The sequence below is a fragment of the Macrobrachium rosenbergii genome, chromosome 53 (genome assembly GCF_040412425.1).
Source record: "Macrobrachium rosenbergii isolate ZJJX-2024 chromosome 53, ASM4041242v1, whole genome shotgun sequence".
NCBI lineage: Eukaryota > Metazoa > Arthropoda > Malacostraca > Decapoda > Palaemonidae > Macrobrachium > Macrobrachium rosenbergii.
The window spans coordinates 57,813,848-57,831,863 of NC_089793.1; the positions used below are offsets into that span (position 1 = coordinate 57,813,848).

At 39.5% G+C, this 18,016-nt stretch overlaps 1 pseudogene; it reads right to left on the bottom strand.

Moving 5' to 3' along the window:
- Positions 1 to 5,588, bottom strand: part of LOC136834172 (uncharacterized) — a 15,830-nt pseudogene extending 10,242 nt beyond the window's left edge.
- Between the last annotated feature and the right edge of the window lie 12,428 nt (positions 5,589 to 18,016).

The following is an 18,016-nucleotide window of genomic DNA, read 5'->3' on the forward strand; positions in this document are numbered from 1 at the left end:
CTGAAAAGGGAGGACAAGGAAAGCTTCCGACTGACTTGCAATAGCAATATTCACGACTCCATTTCTGACGATCTACAAATGCATCAGATTCGCTTGACAGTTTTATGGCTGTTGATGAAGGTTTCGCGTCTGTGGATTCTCTTGTGATTTGCCACATTTTTGATATTTCCACCTTTTACTGACATCTGCTTGAATCCCTCCCTACTTCTGCTATGGGAAGTCTTTGGTGCAGTGTCACACTTCGATATACCTTGCAGTTCTTCGTCTTGTGAATTACCAGATGATTCTCTCTCTCTCTCTCTCTCTCTCTCTCTCTCTCTCTCTCTCTCTCTCTTCTTGTCATTCACAAATTGCATCTCGTGGTTCTTCCTGCATTTACCTTTTGTATAATGTCTACGAACCTCCGCCCCACCCCCCACCCTCTGCTGTTGCCAAGAACCTGTGTGTGTGTCTGCCTGTCTCTTTTGCACCGAGAGACTCACTGCGTGTGTTGCTGTGGGCGTTGCTTTTGCCCCAAGTCCTTCCAGCAGCTGTGGGCATTGCTGAAGAGGCCCGTTGAGAGGAATCCACAGTCATGTCTGGGTAAAAATATATTTAGAAATAAACCTATACAAAGAGCTTTGGGATTGTTTCGATTTGTTTCTGAATATATTTGTCCCCAGACAAGACAGTGGACTTAGTTCTCCAACTCAAGACTAATGCCACTGTGAGTTTTTTTTTCAATAATAGGTCTATTATCAATATGATTAGGCCTACCCGGATTGAAGTTATTCTGTTGCTTTTTTCTTTTTATCTGGAACCGGCTTCTTTTTGTATTTTATTCGTTGGAATAAAGACGCAAATGAATTCTGTTTGGGGTTTTCTTAAGTATGCAGGATTGCTTGTGTGGTCTTTAGAAAAAGCCTCTCTCTCTCTCTCTCTCTCTCTCTCTCTCTCTCTCTCTCTCTCTCTCTCTCTCTCTCTCTCTCTCTCGTGAAATGTGGATATGAACTATGCTTTAAAATAGAAAATTGGTTTTTTATAATGAATTGCTACAGGAGAGAGAGAGAGAGAGAAGAGAGAGAGAGAGAGAGAGAAGAGAGAGAGCGCTTTCATTAAATTGTATACCAATGGACTAATCCATGAAATATTTTTTTTATTATAATGAACTCTTACGAGAGTTTTTAACGTCTAGACCGTTAGAAATTTTGGCACACGAATTTTCACGAAAGGAAAATATGAACAACAAAAGTGTCTTTCAATATAACTATAAAACAAATTGGTTGAATTTCAATCATTACCCAAATCGTTAGACAGTTACTGGAACCATTAGAGCAACGAAGTGCCACCTTTGAAATGTCGACACGGTTTGGGGATTCGTCTGTTTGTCCTCTCAGCCAATCAGGAGTTGGTTTTCAACCCTCTCTCTTGTGAGAAGATGCATGGGCTCTCGTGATTGGCTGAAAGTTCTGTTCTGAAGGTTTTCTGTTAAACTGTCCAATGGACTGACATCGGTCCAGCATGTTTTTCCCCGCCCGCAGAAGACTGTGCCGCAAGTAAATCAAGATTAATGTTTTTTTTTTTTTTAAGAGTTTTTGTCAAACATAGTGTGTGTCATGCACCCGAAGGAAGGAGTTTGGTGTTGGGCCTTCAGAGAAGCTTTTCTGTGGGCCATTGGTGTTGCTTCTTCTCTGGGGCCTTCCTTCTGCTGGAGAAAACTTGGAGAGATTTGGGCACCAGGACCTCACTGGGTCAAGGTAAGGGAGGATTCCAGCAAAGGGTCAGTAAATTAGATGGTATTTGATTATGTGACACGAGGTGACCTTGTTGCTGTTCTTACATTAAACCGGCCTTATGCCAGCACAGGCTCTCTTGCTTATAATGAGCAGCCTAAAGTTACTGAAGTACCTTTTGTAGCTGTTGGGGAGAAAAAAGTCTTTGATCACAGAACAAGAATTAGGATAGGATTCTCATTCCCTCTGGAATCTCTTTGTGTCTTTGTCAGTTTAAGGGTTGGTAGGAAATCAGTATCATCTCTAGGCTATATGGGAGTTCAGGTGGCACTGGAAGCTGATTTGCCCCAGGGTATTGGGGTTTAAATTCTGAAATAGTCGATCAAAATCTTGATTCTCATTAGAATAATCAAGGATGAGTTCAGTTACCATTTATCTGGACGGTTTCTCGAGAGTTCATGGGACTTAAGGAAACATGACAAGCTGAAATGATGAACATTATTTTGTCCAGGACGAGAAGTTCTCAAAGTTATCAAGAAAGGAATACTTGGTAGATCTAAGCCAGCTGTCCACGGTGGGCTAGGCTATGGCAGTTGACATTTTCTATAGAACTTTACTTGCTGAACAAGAATTCAAAGTAATATTTTGTCGGTCGGCTGTAATTAAGCTATAAATTATCTTAGAACTGTAGCCGACGGTAAGGGGACCGGTTGGGAATCTGGGTCCTGGGTGGGTAAAACACTTTCGAGAATAGCTCACGGTGAGGGGACCCGTTGGGAATCCGGGGTTCTGGGTGGGGGTAAATAACTTGGAAAAGGTTTGGGCAACTTATTGTTGTATTTCCAGTTATATATGTCATTTGGAACACGAAAAACAAGCGTAAAAATAAGGGGAATAAATGGACAGTGCGACCTGTTACAAAGGAACTTTAACATATCACTACTACTGCTGATTCCAGGACATGGTCACACATGCCGCTTATTTCTTACAGGAGCTTTCTTGGTTCATCCAGTTTTGCCTCCAACTGAGAGAGTAGTTGGTGGGTTTTTGGCGGGTGGCTGTACCCAACCAATCACGTTGCAACATTACCCCAACATTACGTTTCACCCAGGTGGAGAATTTCGGGATACATAAACTCAGTTACATGTATTCCTTTTGCTCAACTGTTTTATAACCGTTTCCTATTCGTTGTAGCTTGTGCCTACAACCTTCTTCCAGTACTTTTCCGTTCACAAATATATTGACATCTCTTCGCAACATGATTTTACCATAAATAATAACAAAATTACTTTACATTTGTCGGCAGACACCTGAAGCATGTATATGGGGTAGGAGGAGAAGGGTCTTGCAGGACGTTTCGCTACCACTTTCTCTCAGTGACGTTAACAGAGACCTTTTTTTACATATTTTGTAAGCCCTGTGGTTGGCGTGTTTTAGCACAATATTACCGCTTGCTGGAGCATACGAGCCTGCCAGATTATTTTTAAAATGCGGATAAGGCGTGCGCAGCGTTCCGCTTCCAAACCCCAAAACTGAAAGCAGAAATACACTTTTAGCCCCCAACTTCATCCTTCCTACCCTGTTCCGGTGCAGTTCATCGGTACAGTTCACTCACTCTTCAACCCAGCACAATGGCGGACGTCACCCCGGAACCTCCCGCTCCTCTGAGCCTGTAACCAAGGGTAATTTGCCACTTACCTGTGTCAATTGCTACCTTAGTTATAAGGACTACATTGTACCGGGGACAACTATTGTATCTGATTGCTGGAGAGCTTATGACTGCCTGAAGGACGAAGGCTACGTACACTTCACTTAACCGTCAATCATTCCATGAACTTTGTGGACCCAGTAACTGGTGCGCATACAAATACTATTGAGATGAGGTGGAGGGGACTTTGTGAGGCAATGCCAGGTACCGCCGTGGGAGGAGGTACAATTTCGTCGGGTGCCCAGCAAGTGGCCTATTTTAAAATCCACTTTGATGACCCGAAGACGAGGCTCCACCCGCGTTCGTAAAGGCGGCAGCTGAATTATACCCTCCACCCCCTTTAAGGTAAGGTTCCTAAACTATCCTTCTTTATTATTAGGTAGTTAGTTCACCTGTGTTTTGGTGTTATTAGGTTTTAGTGCTTTTCATGTTATTAGTTTTTGGGTAACTGTCATTTACCGCCATGTTTCTACATAACAGTCCTCTGTCACTTTACCAACTTGTACAGTACCTTTTGTGCAGTACCCCACCTTCCCCCGCCCCCCCCCTGCTGAACATATGGCTCCCTAGTGGTTACGTAACCCAAGATAGCGGATTTGTTTACCGTTTACGTTTCTTCGGCCTGACCGCAAGCAACGGTTAGTGTGCAGTTGAGGTAGCCTGTGGCAGTTGACGTTTTTCAGTGTTGCTTTGCTTGCTTTGCATGAGTTTAGGGTAACATTTTGCCCGTCGGCTGCAGCTAAACTGTAATTTAGCCTTGAGCTGTATGCGCCAGTGCAGGGGACCCACGGTACCGGTGTGCAGTCTTCAAGTGTCAATTACGCTTTAGTTCCAGCCGACCGACAAAATTTTATTTGAAATTCTTGTTCAGCAGGTAAAGTTCTATAGAAAAACGTCAACTGCCATGGGTTACCTCACCGCGGACAGCGGGCTTAGAATTTTACCGAATACATGTGGTAGCTTTCATAAATGTCAAGAATTATGGAGATTTTGAATGAAGTAATGAGGTGTCCAACTTTATCTCAGTCTTGTTAAATCATCGAATTTATCATCATATATGAACATCGAAAAAAAAAATGGTTTAGTGAAAGAGAAATGTTGGACATTTTGACTCTTATTTGATGATAACCTGTTCAAAACATCGTACAGTTATGTATACTTAACAGAGAGAGAGAGAGAGAGAGAGAGAGAGAGAGAGAGAGAGGTTTACATTAGGTAGCACGCACTGTCCTGATATCTATCTTTCTGGGCATTTAAAAAAAATGAACTTGAACAGCCTACTGTGTACGATGATCATGCGCAGGCTGTAATTCATAATTCATAATAATTCAATTGAAATGAATGTAGGAATAATTATTGTGTCTAACTTTGAAAGAGGCAGTGAGGAGGCGCCTCTTCTTCTGCCTAGAAATGACACCCATCATCAATGATTTTAATTTTGAGAGAAAGTCACACTGAAACTCGAAGCAGACGTGAATGTGTTTTGAGTAGCACCAGGCAGATCTCGTGACGGTAGACTCTGTCAGAACTGACACCGACGAGCGCAGTAATAACAACCAACAAAGGACATTCTCAGGTTCTTCGTGAGAGGATGGCGGAACGTGGCTGTTCTGACTTTGACAACCTGTTCTTACAGGGTGCCATTATTTGTCATGTGAGCTCTGCCCGAGTGTGCAAAACTGCTGCTGTATAGCTCGTTTCGTGGTGTAATTTAATCTGAAGTTTATTAGTAACTGTAGGATTATACAATAGTTTATTTGCTTTAGTTTGCTGTTAATTCACCAATCCACTTGTACATTAATTAATTTAGAATTATAGCCAACTGTAAAATCATGCTTGCGTTGTTCCTGGCTGATTACTCTCTCTCGCAAGCAAAGGTTGTTCCAGGTCGGGTTCTGATTGATACTTGGATGACCTTCAGTGCAAGATCTTGCAGTTGGAAACCTCCCTCCCGTGACTGGCTGGACAGTGTAAGTCAGGTGACCGTGGACTGGTATTTGTGGCGGCCTCCCTCACTGGTCTCTTGATATTATATAACATTTACTGGTTTCCCTTTTTCTCCTTCTTCCATCATCGTCAGTTTCTGTTGCATCGTCATTCCGAATTGCCTTCAGTGATGCCCAGCTGATGGAGGATTCTAGTTCACGCTGTTTCACTCTATAGTTCATGCCGTTCCTTGTGTACGGTGCTCTTCATTTTTTGTACTGCAACAAATAAAGAATCGGAATTATCATCGAGATAGAGAGCACATTAGCACCAAGGAAGGGAGGGGGGCCGCTGGGGCAAGAGTTCCAAAGCTCTACTTGTGACTACAGGCACTCCCCCTCCCCCACTGTCTCCCTCCCTCATACACACACACGCGGGTTTGAGAAAATGATTCACTGCCATCCAGCAAGGGAGAGAGAGAGAGAAGAGAGAGAGAGAGAGAGAGAGAGAGAGAGAGAGAGGGTTGTGGGTTGTGGGGGAGATAGAGAGATTATGCATCCAACAGAACTTGGCAACAATTATTTAGTCGGGTTTCTCATGAGTTTTACTTTCCCAAAATTGACATTGACTTTCATCTACTTGAGCATCGGACCTCTCTCCTCCTCCTTCTTCTGCAATGGGGTAGACAAAAGTAACAGTCTGGGTTGGCAGAGAGAACCCTCAAGATACTGAATTATTATTATTATTATTATTATTATTATTATTATTATTATTATTATTCAGAAGATGAAGAAGAACCCTGTTCATATGGAACAAGAAGCCCACTAAAGGAGCCACTGACTTGAAATTCCAGAAGCTTCCAAAGAATAAGGTGTTCATTTTAGGAAGAAGTAAGAGGAAGTAAAGAGAAATACAGAAAGAAGAAGAGACCCCACTTATTAAAAAAAAAAAAACAAGTTGATGAATGGGTAAACAGATAGAAATGTATTAAAATGCAAGGAGAACAGTATTAGGGTAGTAATGCATTGCATTTATGCTTGAACTTCTGAAGAAGAAGTTCCAACTATACGACGTCCCCAAAAGGGAGGCTCTTCCACAGTCCACAGTCCGACGGTGTTCAGAGGAGGACTCAAGAAGTCCCTCTGGAACTTTGGAGAAGTTCGACAGCGAGGAGGCATAATATTATGATGTCTTCATCCGGGGAAATAGGAAAGGCCAAAGTAGCGGCAGCAGAGTGCAGAGGACAAAAGTGTCTCGTAACTTGTCACAAAAGTCGTGTCTCTTATTATATTGTTTGTGTTTGAGATGTCCGGTCACCCGCGGACTGAACATATTTTATAATGCTGCTGTTGCGCTGTCCATTCCTGCTGAAAATAAAGCTATATTATAATTTATATACTTTTATACGACATGTATCAGTCCGTGTGCAGTGCGAAGGCTTCATTGCTCAGCAAACATTATTTTTGTGTTCAGGCTTTTGGTAACCCCAAGTACAGGCTGACGCAGTGAGGATCCTGGTTGTGAGTAGGCGTTTGTGGGTGGTCGGTTCTCTGGAGAACCGCCCAGTTGTCTTCAACACCCATCATTCCCTCCCTCGTAGGGAGGTGGTACCTACCGTCAGTGCAAAGCACCTCACCCGGTGCACTGTAGGCACTACTTAGGGTACTGTGCCCCTAGCTGCTGCTACAGCCCCTTTCATTCCTTTTACTGTACCTCCTTTCGTATTCTCTCCCTCTCTTCCACCTTACTTTCCTCAGCCCTCTCCTGTCAGTTGATTCGCATTGCAACTGCTTTGAGGTTTTCCTCCTGTGACGCCCTTCCTTCAAACCTCTCTACTCTCATTTTCCGTTTCAACGTTGAATGACCTCATAGGTCCAGCGCTTTGCCTTTGGTCTTAATTCTATATTTTATTATATTCTGTTCTATTGTGAACGGCCATCATTCAAAACGAAACCGTTTTTCTAACACCCAGAGATAGATACAGGTAGGTTAGTGATGAGGAAAACCAGGTGGAAGGCACCACGGTTGGTATCAGTCTTGCTGTAACGACGACAATTAAGGCATCACAAATTATTATATCAATTTTGTGCAGCTGACAGTTCATAGGATGTCATCATGCTGGCTGCCATTGCCTTCACAACTAAAGAGAGATCAAATATCATATCCACTTTTCATTCGCCCAGAAGTCATGTGTGATTGCAGGCCACTGCATTACACCCAAGATTGGGTTAATAGTTATGTGATGTAGAGATCCCTCTCTCTCTCTCTCTCTCTCTCTCTCTCTCTCTCTCTCTCTCTCTCTCTCTCTCATAAGCTGGACCCCTGGAAGTTCCCAGTCTCCTTGAAGATCTTGTTCACAAGAGTCATAGCGGTTGCTAATGATTTTGTTGTTTTTTTAGAGTCAGCTGAAGCTTGGTCAATTCGGTTCTAAATCTCGGCAGCGGAAGTATTTGAAGGATTATTATTTTGTGGGTAGGGTGGCCCTAGGGCGAAGATGTATTCCACAGGAATGAGGAGGAATCAGGTACCACCGTGTGATGGTGAATTTGTTGTTGTTTTTGGAAACGGTGAGAAGACATGTCCTTACAAAAGCTGTCTGTCACACGCACGGTCTTTGAAAGGCCAGGGAGCTGTCTCAGATCGCTCAATATAATAGTTGATGGACCAATATTTGAAGTGTCTGGAAAGGTTGATTAGAAAGGTGGTGTCGGTAATGGGTGATGGATGATGTCAGCTCCTTCCTCCCTTCCCAGTGGACAATTTGTCAATTTGAAAAGCGTTTTTTAATCAGGTCTAGTTGCCAAGAAGGGACTGATTTTTCGCTATCGGAGTTTGTGTTTTATTGTGCGTGTGTTTGTGGTGTGCATTTCAGGGGAATATGAATGAACAGTCCCCCTACTCCCCGCCCAAATCAAATGGTTTTTATTGCATGAATTCTGGTTCAAATTCCTGTCGCACTGAGTAGCTGGAGGAGACCGGAAGGTGCCAGTGGGCTATCAAAAGAAGTTTTGTCTGCCACCTTTTTACCCACACACTCACTCACTCACTCACTCACTCACTCTGAGTCTCACACTCTCACACGCTGTCCAAATTGTGACCTTATGCCCATCGTAAGTGCTTAAGGGTTTATGCAGGAACTTAAAATAAAAAAAAAAAAAAAAAAAAGGTTTGAATAAGACAGTTCCTGGGAGGGAGGGAGGGAGCATCAGGGTGTTCGTGAGACGGTGGTTGGGGGATGGGGGTGGGGGTGCGGGGGGTATAATTTACCCTTCGGTACTCTTAGGAAGCTACACTTCTGTAGTCTGCCTTGTTTTCATTTACCTATTACTTTGGCTTTCTTGTTTGTTTACCCAATTTCCCTACAAAATAGGTACTGAGCTTTTTAGCATCTCTCTCTCTCTCTCTCTCTCTCTCTCTCTCTCTCTCTCTCTCTCTCTCTCTCAATACTGAGCGAGAACGTCTTTAAATTCCCTTAGAATGCTGTCCAGATCTCAACTGCTCTTTTCAGAGATCGCTTAATGGAATTATTTTGGGTTCAAGTTTCAAATCGATCTTTCTTTTGGTGATTACCGAAAGTTGGTGAAGAGAGAGAGAGAGAGAGAGAGAGAGAGAGAGAGAGAGAGAGAGAGAGAGAGAACGCACAATCATGGCCTAATAGGCCTAGTTATCCATTTTTTTCATTTTTTTTAAATTACCAGTAAGGTAAGACAGCCCACACACACACACACACACACACACACACACACACAGAGAGAGAGAGAGAGAGAGAGAGAGAGAGAGAGAGAGAGAAGGGTGGGTTTGAAGTGTTGAAAATTACGTAGAATCCAGTTCCGGAAATCTAGAACGATATTCATGCGTCTTTGCTCCCTTGTTGTTCTCCTGTGGGCCATTTGCTAAATCTATAATATGTACTCCAGTATGTAACCTTGATGTATTGAAATACTCTTGTTAGGAAATTCTCTCTCTCTCTCTCTCTCTCTCTCTCTCTCTCTCTCTCTCTCTCTCTCTCTCTCTCTCAGTGGATCTGGAATATTGTGACATAAGAGAGGTTTTGGAATTTTTTGTTTTAAATATGTAACCTCTAGTACATCATTGCTTATAGGACTAAATTTGCCTTTCATATCTTATGGTGTCACGTGAATATCTGGGACGTAGCCCAAAATTCGTCTTTGGTATCAAAGAGGAAATGATTACTCGAGTCATTTTAAATCTGTGCTCATTCATTTTTATATCCATACAAGATACGAAATTTGAAGTACTGTTCGCACATAGGCCTAAAAATATGGTGCTTTAGAAAGCTAGCCCTGTCAGACTACAGTATCACAAATGATGGTCGTGCAGTGGGTTGGTGGGAGTAGGAGACGGCGAAGAAAAACAGAATAGAGGTCGTCATGGCAGGTAAATCAAATCGAGAACTCCAGTATAAATTTGCCTGATGATAAATGAATGACTAATTACCCGGAGATCATCTGTGGAGCCTTGATTCGTGACAGAAATCGTTGGATACTTGCAACCTTCGAGTTGTTTCAGTTGTAATGAAAGGAAGAGGGATTTTGATCTATGTTTCATTATTGCATCCTTTTTTTCCTGCATACATTTTCTCTGGGACATAAAATGACGCGAAGTTTTGTGTAAAAAACCTGAACAGAAGCGTTTTACTGTCAGTGACATGATGACGACGCAAGATATTAGACCTACGACTCGTGAATCAGAATATGAAACAAAGTGAGATTAAATCTCCTTTTCCCTTCAGAACCAAACTTGATAATGGCGACAGCTCTATCGAATGTGGGTTGAATTAACCCAGTGAGGTTTAACGGAGGTTTCACGTCGCTGACGTCCGGGATTATTATGCTCAAAGAGAAGAGCAACAGAAGGTGAGGACAGAGGTTGGTTTCGGAGAGACAGTGAAGGAGGAGGGGAAGGAGCAGACCACCTACAGTAGACCTATGTTGTGGTGGGCAGGACAGACCTTCTCACAAGTTGATGGACTCATTGATTGATTGGATTGTCTCTTGGCCAGTAGTGGCTGTATGTACACCAGGATTTTTATTCTGTTTGTGTATTTTTGTTGTGGAGGAATGTTAGGCAATGGTTATTTCTTGTTTTCAATAAATATGAGTTGATAAAAGATAGAAATGAATATAGATCATTCTAATATATTAGGAAACAATAATTTTATTTTCCTGAATGATGGGAAACTAGACTACTGTGTATGACTACATCAGCAAAAGGTGTGAATTGACGTGCTGTGTCAGCTGTGAGCACTTCAAGTTACTCAAGTGCAGTAGTTGCTATTTCTTAATTTAATCCCTATTGGCATCTAATGCATTTACCCTCCAAGTGCCTTTCGGAAAATATTTCCAACTGTAATGATCTACGTTCCTGTAAAGTTTTAATCTAGAATTTTCAGTCATTATATTCCAGGTAATTAGTACCAAGCAACGTGAAAAGAAACTTATCTTTTGTATGCAGTGAAGTGTTTGCCAATTTGCACGACAATTAATTCCAACTGTCAACCGCTGGATGTCTAAGGTGATATTTCGATTATTCCAGACCTCATTTAAACCGGCTTTATGACGATATACGTCATTATAACGAAAACGTCACCGTCACGTCATGAAGCAGCTACTATAGCTAATTCCGAAGGTAAAAAGAAGAAACTAATTTCATGAGGCCAGTCTACCATAATCTGAGGATTTGCAGTGGGAGGTTTAATGACGTCACCAGAAAATCGGAGCTTTCCAGTCAAGCTACTTGTGACTCCCAGAGCGTTACTAAAGAAAAGGTGGACTGAAAACGAAAAAATCACTAGTTTTATCTGTTTATGTAATTGTAATGTCTGTCTAATAAAATAAAACGTATCTGTTTAATTTTTTTGATGTACCAAACTGATTATAAAGTTTACAGTGGGAGGAGTTTAATGAAATTATACAACTGACAGCACCTGAAAAAAGGTGGAGCGTCAGGTGAAAAATAAGAATAAAACTGAAGGAAAAGGTGATGTAAAACGAAAATTTCATTTGTTTTGTCTGTGTTTGTATGTCTGTCATGGGGTAAGGGTTTGATTTTGAGTTATAAACCTTTCTGGGGAAATGACATAGAGGCTGTGGGCAAAATTTTGTCTGCAGCTGTCAAGCGGTTCGCATTTCTATAATGGAGAAACAGATATACAAACATTCGCTTATATATATATATATATATATATATATATATATATATATATATATATATATATATATATATATATATATATATATATATATATATATATATATATATATATATATATATATATATATATATATATATATATATATATATATATATATATTATATATATATATATACAATAAAACAGGATGGTATTTTACAGAGATTTTATACATATAAGTTAAAGGCTTTCAAGGACCAACTGTCACCATTGTCCTATAGCTGAAAATAAATAACCAGACACGTGTATATGCTGTATTTACATGTGGCTAGGAGGAACTGAAGCCCTTGCTGAGCCGATTCCATGCTCTGGCTCCCATAAATCCTTTGACCTGCATCACCTATGCGGCCCTCCTTATATTCCTTGACCTTCTTCCACCTATGAGGATTGTAGAAACTGCCTTCATAATATGCACAAATAATGTAATGGCAAGCAACACTGGAAGCTATTTTGAGGACAGCCTATCACTGAAAATTATATACGAAACAATGAAAGAGAGCAAACTTAAGCATGAGACAATATAGACAGTACACCTCTGGAGGAGGCCGGAGGTAGAGATAGGTCAAGGGGACCAAGAGATAACCAGAGATGTACTGGATACTATGAGGAAAGCCCCATTCCATGTTCTGGCTCCCATAAATCGGATCAATAAGGTCTTTCCTTGACCTTTCTCCACCATTCCCCAGATGCATATAATTTTCAACAGGATTCTTATTTGAAAGGGAAGAAAATGTCAATCCGTCATTATAAATGGCAACTGGATAATTTAAAATTGAAAGGTAATTACAAAAATATGATTAACAACTCCTGTGAGTTAAGATCAGGAAATCAGTAGGTGGATGAATTAGTGTTTCCTCTTTACATTGCAAGTTTAGAGTGATATCTATCTTTGGTGAAAGCGGCAAACTATTCTATCTATCTATCAGTATAGTGGTGGAGAAATACTGCTGAAAACCCACAGAATAAACTGGGAGAACATGAACTTCTTATATAAAAATATATAGCTATAAAAAGCCAGACTGATGTATATACTGTCTTATAATATACAAATAATGTAATGGCAAGCAACACTATAGCTATTTTGAGGACAGCCTATATGAATATTATATACGAAACAATGAAAAGAGAACAAATAAAGCATGAGACAATATACACATATACCTCTGGGATATATAGAGATAGGTCAAGGACACGAAGGCCGGGCTACACAGGAGATGGAGGATGAAATTTTGCCACACAAAATCGGATCAATAAGGATTTATATACAATCAGATGCTATAAATGTCAACAGGAATAAAACTGGCTCAATGGGGCAGTTTTACGTCTTCTGGAATAAAGTCTCAGTAAAATACCATCCTCTTTGTCGGTCTTCATATATCGATTCCAGTTCATTTATCTATCTATTCTATCTAGATATCTATCGTGAATTTATATATATATTTATATATATGATTATATATATATATATATATATATATATATATATATATATATATATATATATATATATATATATATATATATATATATATATTCTATATATATATTCTCATGGACACTGGCACTTAACTTAGTGACCAAATTCAAGTAAGTTGACCAGCCAGTACCATGGGGCTGCAATGGTGTCCAGTCTGGCATTCCTCCCTCTCAATAACACCTCCTTTTACCAACTCTCTGCTCTGCCATATCTCTGTGCCTTTAGGCTTATGGATGTAGCCACCGTCATCTTGGGAAAGTTGTCCTGAGTTGACCCCGTTGCCCAGTCCAGAGAAGCATGGCCCAGGGAGACAATTCATTCTGCTACTAGGAGCCATTTCAAGCGGAAGTACAGTATATTCCTGCTCTGAAACCAAATCTGTGACCCCAGTTCCTGAAGGAGAGATCATTTCGGATATCCAAGGTACTGTAAATCTAAAACGTACACGGAAATTCAGTGGCCCATTTTCCATCGACTATATCCTATTTCCCTTATTTTTATATCAAGAAACCTTCTCAAATTCATCGTGGCCTCTCACATGTATCTCTCTCTCCCTTGGACCCAATACCTCTCTTCAAAGCCAAAGCCTCCCACTGCTTTTATGCTTAGTTAATTTCAAGATTTGAAAGTGATACCAAGACATTTTTTACCTGGCTGTTCCATCGATGTGCCGCTTCAGAGGTTACAGAAATCTTTAAGCTTTCGGGTGTGATATTGCAGGAGGTAGGATAGCTCGATGATATATATTTAGAGCTTTAATGCTTGCTGCTCATAGAGGTAATTCGACACCTCTCGGTTTCAGAGGGATGTTTTTATCGTGTGTGATGTAACCCCATGCACCGTCACCTGTCTGTGCTCCACGTGTGACGAAACAAGGGATTTTCACCTCTGCGGCGCCGCAGGATATTTGTAATTTCATTTTATATATTGTACTACCACGTGTGTCAGTTGTGGACTATTGTTATTATTTGTTGGGTAAATGTTGTTTATTCTTAACTGAGTATAATTACGCCTTACAATAACTTGAATGGAGAAAATCAAGGTTAGTGTTCCCTGTCTTTTTATTCTTCTCAATTTTTTGTATTACTTTCAGCTATTTTATAGCAATTTCCTTGCCAAGGCCATGTTAAAAAAATAAAAAATAACTCATGTAAAAAAAAATATAAAATATATACTTAAAAATATATATATATATATATATATATATATATATATATATATATATATATATATATATATATATATATATATATGTGTGTGTGTGTGTGTGTGTGTGTGTGTGTGTGTGTGTGTGTGTGTGTGTGTGTGTGTGACTTCACCTTTTGCATGGGACTGCCATCATAAGGGGAAGGTCTTCTAATTCTCAGCAACTCCTTAGGTGTGAGGTTGCACGCCCAACGCCTTTTTCTTTACTCCAACAGAAACAACTACAAATTTACATCCTCAGGCCTAGAAACCGTGAGCTGAGCGCTGCACACTCAGCTAAGACTCCCACTTTGCCTGATTACATCAAATAACCTTCATGACTGTAATAATCGAAGAGAGAAAAGGATATTATGTCGCGACGCACTCTTTCTCAACATTATTTTTTCCTCATTCTCATCAAACTTAAAAGAGCAGATTACACCTGGACTTATGACTTATGTAATTCACGAGGTGGATTTTGTTTAATTAATTTTTTCTTTTAATCAAATCCTCCGGTAATATTCAGTTATGTTTGCCGTCGTACAAATGGCAATTCACTTTACAAAAAGACATTAGTAACGGAAAAGGCTATAACGAAAGTGGTAGTCAGAATAATATATTAATAAAATAATGAAAATAATATATCGAAAATAATAATGATATTTATTAGAATATTAATTTAACTGGTATTAACGATATTCGATATGATAATAAAAAAGATAAGACGATAATGGTGATGATGGGACAGCAAAATGGTGTTGCCGATTAAACTGAAATTACCCATCTACAAACAAAATAACATCGACAGATACTTTACACAGAAAAAAAAACTATTTTCAAAAAATTTCCTCCACCATCTAAAACATCGGGGAAAAGATTTCTAAGATAAAGATAAGAAGGCGCTAACGGACGCAGAAAAAAAAAAACACTTGAGAAAGAGTCACCAAGATAAACTTTCTTTTATTTCCGCTTTCCCTTGATACCTTTCACTTTCATTTGTTTTAGATTTCCTTTCCTTCTCTTTTTACTGCCATAAAAAAAAAGAGATTTGATCTTTTTGGTGTTGATTGATGTTAGTTTCTTCTCACTTTCCTTCAGTATCCTACCTAATAAAAAAGGAAAATGAATGCAAATGAATGCAAATAGAGAGAGAGAGAGAGAGAGAGAGAGAGAGAGAGAGAGAGAGAGAGAGAGAGAGAGAGAGAGATGAATATCGAAATACAAGCGCTATGTAGAACTAATACGAATATTCTTTTTGATCTTCGGGAGGGGCCATTTGAACCCTGAAAACTTGAGTCTTGTTTCCAAAAATGAATCTTAGGGAATTCCTGAATCTCGAGCAGCTGCAGAGACAAAAGAAATGGAATGGCAGACACTGAGGAGGAAGAGCTGTTAGTCTCGCACGAAAGTGAGTGTGTCCTCTGTGAACGTGAAAGAAAATATGAATCGTTGGAGAGGGGCAGAAGAATCATTTGATTTTTGATCCTTGGGAAAATATGCTACCATTTCTACAAAAGGTATAAGCACTTATATGCTCATATAATATAGATGACATTAAGTATTCTATTGTCGCTATTCGAGAAAATTCTTTTGGGGTTTCAAGAGTGAGTTATGCTTATAGCTTTCTACGAGACTGGAATGAAAAAATCATACCTCTTTTCCCCTTGCAAATTTTATTGGTCTTTACTCTTAATGTTATCGTTCATATATTGTTACTTCAAGAATTCTGGCTAGAATATAAAAAAATTATTTTTCTATCCGAGAAGCTAAGAATTTCCCTTAAATAAAATAAAAAAATGTTTTCCTTGGTTTTCTCTCCATCACAAAAAAGAATGTGTATTTTAATTTGACACTTTTAGTTAAACTTAAAGGGACGGTCAACTTGATGACAATAAACACTTGAAAATCTGCTGATATAGATATGGAGAATATATTGCTCTAGAACAGTGGTCTTTAACTTCGGGGTGGGGGCCGCCCCCTAGGGGGGCGTCAGTAATTCCCAGGGGTAGGGGGAGCAATCCTTAGGGAAGAATTAAAAATTCTCTAATTATAATCGTTATTCTCTTAACAAGAGTTGCTAAGAAGCAGTGTCAAGTATTTCAATAATTTATTCCAACCCCCCCCAAAAAAAAAGCACTCATTCTCTTTTTTTTTTTTTTATTTTCCTTTAAATCTCAGAGGGAGACGTGGAAAGAAGGACCAAATCTCAGAGGGGACGTGGTAATAAAAAGGTTAAGAACCACTGCTCTAGAAGTTCGGTATGTAGAAACGTCACTTATGCTGTTGACACAAAACCTCCAGAAATTAGGTATGTGGAAAAAAAAGTTAAGTATATCTTAGTTTAACCAGACCACTGAGCTGATTAACAGCTCTCCTAGGGCTGGCCTGAAGGATTAGACTTATTTTACGTCGCTAAGAACCAATTGGTTACCTAGCAACAGTACCTACAGCTTATTGTGGAATCCGAACACATTATACCGAGAAATGAATTTCTATCACCAGAAATACATTCCTCTAATTCTTCATTGGTTGGCCGGAGACTCGAACTCGGGCCTAGCAGAGTGCTAGCCGACAACTCTACCGACTCATCCAACGGGGAACTTAGGTATGTGGAAAGGTCACTTAAACTGTTAACACAAAACCTTCGAGGTCGACTTAATTCTTTGTTCTGCAGGTTCCTTTGAACTCTTTCGAATTAATATTTCGAATACTTTCCCCTGTAAAAATCCTGAATTTTCCGATGAAACAACAAATACTACACACTTCAAAATGGATGAATGAATTTTTTTTTACTTTTTTCACTCATTTATCTCGCATATATGCATATCTCTTATAGTAACTATCTAAAGTTACTTTCCACTGATAACCTTTTTTTCCATCTCGTTCTCTCTTTCTGTTTTTGGAGGGATTGTATTGGGAGTGTCCATTCATACGATCGATCAACTGAGACAATTTTGTTGCACAATGAGATGCATCAAATAAACTCACCTCTAATTCTTAAGGAAAAGCCAAAACCCAATGACACTTCGCTTGTGTCAAAGCAAATGGCCATAGCTTTTTTGCACTAATTACTTAATTGCTTAAACTAAATCTACGCAAATGATAACTGTTTCGTAAGTTACTGGAGTGCATATTTTATTCCTTGAAGGTTTCTGTAATTACATTTTCAAGTAAAGCTCTAAAGTCACAAAAATCCCAGAATACCTTCAGCATTATGAGAAATTCTGTGTTTGTACTGAAAAAAAGAAGAAGAAAATCTAAGAACAGCCACTAACGAGCATCCAGTTTCCCTCCTGCATTTGTCTTAGAGGCCACTTAGAGTAGCACTACACACTACAACTTACGAAGACAGCCATATCTTTTGTCCTTGCAGGAAAATGATCCTTTCAAAGCTACTCATGCTGACACAGACGAGGCTTTGGGACGATTCTTCTTGTCGAAGAGGTGGAAGAACCGACTTTTGGGTGGAGGAGCAGAACCACAAATTCAGTGTCACAAGGTCTCATGAACATTCTGCTTCATTTAATGATGAATAAAAAAAATTAAAACACGCTTTTAATAAAATGCACTTAAAAGCAAAAAAAATAATTTTTGAGAGACCAGGATTTTCTTACAATTAATCATGTTAACAAAAATAAAAGCGTGGGTGCCAAACTTGGAAGGAAATACTGAAAGAATAGAAATATATATATATATTTTTTTATTTCTTGTAGCATTTCCCTCCATGTTTGGCGACCACGCTTTTATTTTTGTCGACATTATTAATAGTGTGTCTCAAGAAATTATATTTTACT